General features: G+C 36.6%; 1 pseudogene; it reads right to left on the bottom strand.

Moving 5' to 3' along the window:
- Positions 1-2,036: 2,036 nt before the first annotated feature.
- Positions 2,037-4,764, bottom strand: part of LOC113427830 (vomeronasal type-2 receptor 26-like) — a 49,078-nt pseudogene continuing 46,350 nt past the window's right edge.

Below are 4,764 nucleotides of genomic sequence, written 5' to 3'. Positions count from 1 at the left end.
TGTTCAATGTTCTCTGTTCTCTTTTTAATGGTGTCTGATTTTGTCTTAAGATCTTGGATTCCTTGCATAATCACCTGTAAAGTCACTTTTTCTTGCTCTTTGTCTTGCTTTAACATTGTTTGAATTAAACGTTGTCCTCCAGATGGTGGGGAGGCGGAAGTAGAAGTTGAGGCAGCAGAAGGTATGAGTTTCCTACTCATTTTGAATGATTCAAAATTTTCAAGTTCTTTTAAATCTTAATCGAATTAGTAAGATAGACAATTATAATCCAAAATGGAGGATAAAAATAGTAAAAAATGAAAAACCCAATAGTAGTAAGAAAAGAAAGAAAAGAAAAAGTTCTTCAGGTTCTTCTAAACCTTAATCCAATTAGAAAGTAATCAATTGTAATCCAAAATAATGAATAAAAATAGGAAGAAGAAAAAGGCCCAATAATAATAAAAAAAAATGAAAAAAGAATAAAAATAAATAAAAGAAAAGTTTCTTCAGGTTCTTCACACCTTAATCCAATTAAAAAATCTCAGTTATAATTAAAAAAAGCAAACCATAAGAATAAACCAAAAACATGGATGGAAGAAGCAAAAGTCCCAATAAAAAAAAAGGAGAAAGGAAAAATTCTGAGGCTTTCCCTTTAAAGTAAAAGGGAACATAAAAATATTACAAAAATAAAAGTTTACAATGGAGCTGGTGGGGGGGGTAGCACAACTAAACACACACACACACACACACACACTGCACTTTATTTAATTATCCAAGGCTCTTGTTATGACTCTCTTCTCCACAAGCTTCAAAGCCAAGCTTCAAGTATTTAGTTATTGATAAAAGTCCAGAAGAGCACCTGTAATAACACTCACCCGTGCTCTTCCCTCTATCTTATCCAGTTACAATGTCCTTGAGAAGGAGTCTTTCAGAGTTCTCACAACTTCAAATAAAATATTTTCAAGCCTCTAGTTGGCAGTGTTACAAAGTCTCTTTGTTCTCAGTTCCCCCCCTTTCCCAGTGAAAACGTAATAGAGGTTAAAAAAAAAGAAAAAGAGAGTATATACTTATATATATATATAAAGAAAAATAACTAAAGGGAGCCTCTAATCTAAAAAGTTAAAAAATCAAAAGAGAGAAGAGAAAAAAAGAATATATATAAAAGAAAAATCAGTCCAGTTAGCAACTGCTAAGTCGCAATGAAAGTCCAGTAAAAAAAATAATAAAAAAATAAAAAGCCAAGCCTCACTTTGACATCTCTCTTTAAAAATCGCCGCTTATCCAATTTTGTCAAGAATCTTACAGATTTCTTCTTATTCTTAGAGTGTCCTTTAAAATCTCAAGATATTAGTAAAAAAAAAACGATCTCACCCAGCCGACACACTTTCTCTTTCGATCTCTTCCTTTCCAGAACTGTCCCAACTTCAGTAGTTTTGGGGTTGCCTCTCCACCGCCGGCAAAGGGGACTTCTCATGGATCAACCAGGGACTTTGCGATGTCCCTGGGGTCCACAGGATGTGCCCCTCACTGTCACCGTCCCTACAGGACAGTTTAGGTCCGTTTGGACCGGCCAGGGACGAAGATATCGGCTGCAATCTTGGAGCTCAATTGCAGAGCGTACCGTCGCGACGCCAGCTCCTCCCCTCTCTTCCATCCTCTTCCAGTAGTGAGTTAAATACAAACGAGCTTTTCATTTAAAAAGTTAGGGCTTATGAATTTGTTTCTGAAACAATCAAACACTGGCAGTTTTCTAGTGTACATCATATGGAAAATGGGCTAAATTCAAAAGATCTGCCTGGAATTTGCAGAGTCTTTGCAACTAGGTGATTTCACCCAAAAGAGATGGCCATGGGTCTACCCCAGATCATCCAAGGCTCAACTCAGGATAATGGTCATACTCAAGATATGATTTTGTTTTCAGAGCAATAGTAAAATGAATTGCTGGGGATCTGTCATTATCCCTTGTCATGGCCAGACTATGCCCTGGTGGCTGTGAGATTTTCTAATGCTCACCTATTTGAATAGATCCTCCTTGACAATTAATGGACTCACTTGGGTTACAGAAGGAGCTGGGAGATATCCTGGAGGTTCTGCTGCATGGCTCTGTGGAGGCTTTTGTCCCAAATGGAATCGGAAAGCAGGCAATGCCATGGGCAGGATCCAGTCTGGTTACCTTTCTCTGGTCTATTGGTCCTGAAACTTCCCTTGGTCTACAGAAAAGGTGAAAGTGCTGAAAACAGCCAAAAGATGGTAGAGTGAAACTGGAGGAAAACTAAGAATGATGTTGCACTGGTTGAGATTATACAGCACCATGTGATGATATATCATCAGCTTCTGCGGTTCTAAACAGTTAGTTTTGAATGTTTTTTTAATAATACCTGATTCATAAGCTCTAAGCAGTTGATCTTTTTGTTGATAGTGCATTAGAAAATGATGCACTATTTTTATGATACATGCCTTAAGAATATTTGTAATTCCAGTAATGTGCAGGGAATTTTTTTTCTAAAAGAAGAAATACCATAGATTTTGCTAATGGTTTCACCTAATGAAAATACTAATTTTAATACAACAATTGGTACATGCATACATTCGAACTTTACTGTATTTTTCTTCTGGGTCATATAATATATGTGGATATATACCTAATTTTGTATTTATATATTTATTTTATCATGTTTATGTAGTGCGTACTGAAGGTGGTGACCCTCTTAGAGCTGTTTGCAATGAAATTTCATTTTAATGTATGCTGATTAGTGTATATTCAAAGTGACAATAAAGTTATTACTCTATTCTGTTCTATTGTGGTATGGTAGTCCATCTGATGCTTTCTCAGATCTCCGTATGAAGTCCTGTGGTTTAAATGGTACTTCTAAGGCTGCAAAGAATTCTAGTTGTTTAGCATCCTCTCTATTATCATTTAATTATAAGAAAACAAAGAAGCAGAATTGCAAAAAATAAATATATTTGTCAGCTTTGGAAGCCATATTTTACTTAGAAGCTTCCATGCTGCCACAACTTAGTGCCTGGAAATTTGTGAGGGGGGATTTCATAGAGAAGCAGAAGTTTAGACATAACAACATTCTTCTCATAAAGTCAAGGACAAATCACCCAGCACATGGAAAGGAGTGGTTGGAGGAACGTCTCCGGTTGGAATGGTGGGTGATTGGACCATATGATGGACTGGTGAGTGCAAGGGATGTGTTTTGATTTTCAATTACAATGGGAAAATCTGGAACTCTCAGATTCGGGTTTTCCCAGATGTGCCAGTATGACTTCTTTAATAAATTCTTTCTAGGATGAACTTTGTTTCTGAGTGCTGAATGAAATGGAAAGTTTCATTGGAATGCTGACAATTTGTTTTTTGTTTATTTATTAAATTTGTTTGCCACCCAATGGTTGATTAGTAGAGAACTGACTCACCCTATTCCAGCTTCTAAGGGAATTAAATAAAACTGCATTCTGGCTCCCATTTATTTAATTGTTAAATTAATAATATGGTTTGGAATTTTACCAAAGCTCAGTTTTTTCCTCTTTTCTGTGGCTAGTAAACCAATCCCAATTCTGCTATACGCTTGTCATGCTGTCATTTGTATATTTCCCAAATCAAACTTTGTAAAGTACCACCCTATGGCATCCTATATCAATCCGGAAAAATAGAATTTAACAACATGAAAAGCCAGTTGTGCAATAAGCATCCACATTTTTTGAAGAATGGATGGGAAAAAAAACCAATCCAATGGAATGCAAAACAATGGACAGTACAGAATAGTGTAGCATAATGGTGTAGTAGAAGGTAAGATTAGATTAGACTAGACAAAACACTCCAGGAGGGAAAATTAGATTATACTAGACAAGACATTCAAAACTAGAGAATTATAGAGGAGAGGGGAGGGGAGGGAAGGGGAATGGAATGGAATGGAGTTGAATAGAATAGAATAGAATAGAATAGAATAGAATAGAATAGAATAGAATAGAATAGAATAGAATAGAATAGAATAGAATAGAATAGAATAGAATAGAAAAGTAACAGAGTGTCGGGCTAAGTAGGAATTGGCACCCGACAGTTGTGGCGTCTTCAATCTCAGAAAGGCTGGGTGCTTCCATGTGATGTCACTGTTGGCAGCAGAACAACAAGGGCTGGGAGACAACGGCTGGGTGGGGAACCCTTATGTAGCATCCATGCTGATTGGGGAATCCCTAACCCAGGATCCCACTGTCAGCAAGGGAGGTGACGGTTGGGGGACGAACTCCTTGGTGGGGGCAAGAACTCCTTGGTGGGGTGCACATACTGCAGGATTGGGAAAGGGAATTAGCTGGGGATTGGAAATAGCAGGGACATCAGATTAGGATACAGGGTTTATGCATAATTAAGTTAGGTATAATAGGGTGATTGGGAAACGAGCATAGGGCGGAGTTAGAGGTGGGTGGAGTAAGAGGATAAATTACACTGGAAGGCAGACATTTCCATTGCTAACCTGGATCAGAATAAACCATTCTTTCTTTTTTTTTTATTTTAAAGAGCTTTATTTGGGTTTTCACAAAACATACAAGTACAAATAAAATATCTTTTTTTGAGAACAGCATGCTCCCGGATTATCACTTCTCCATACAACATAAACTCAATTACATATTCATCTTATGTATTCTAATCCATATCTTATAACTATTTTGACAATTTTCTCAATAGTTTTCCCCTTTCCTTGCTTTCTGTAACCTTATTTTTAATTATCTCATTCCTTTCTAAGTTCAATTACATATCATTTTCTTATTTTCAGTATCTGTCTT

The sequence above is a fragment of the Notechis scutatus genome, chromosome Z (genome assembly GCF_049901735.1).
Source record: "Notechis scutatus isolate UNSWTSFEM ecotype Mainland chromosome Z, rNotScu1.2, whole genome shotgun sequence".
In the NCBI taxonomy this organism is placed as follows: domain Eukaryota; kingdom Metazoa; phylum Chordata; class Lepidosauria; order Squamata; family Elapidae; genus Notechis; species Notechis scutatus.
The sequence above is the reverse complement of the archived record's forward strand: the minus strand, read 5'-3'. Positions and strand labels throughout refer to the sequence as shown.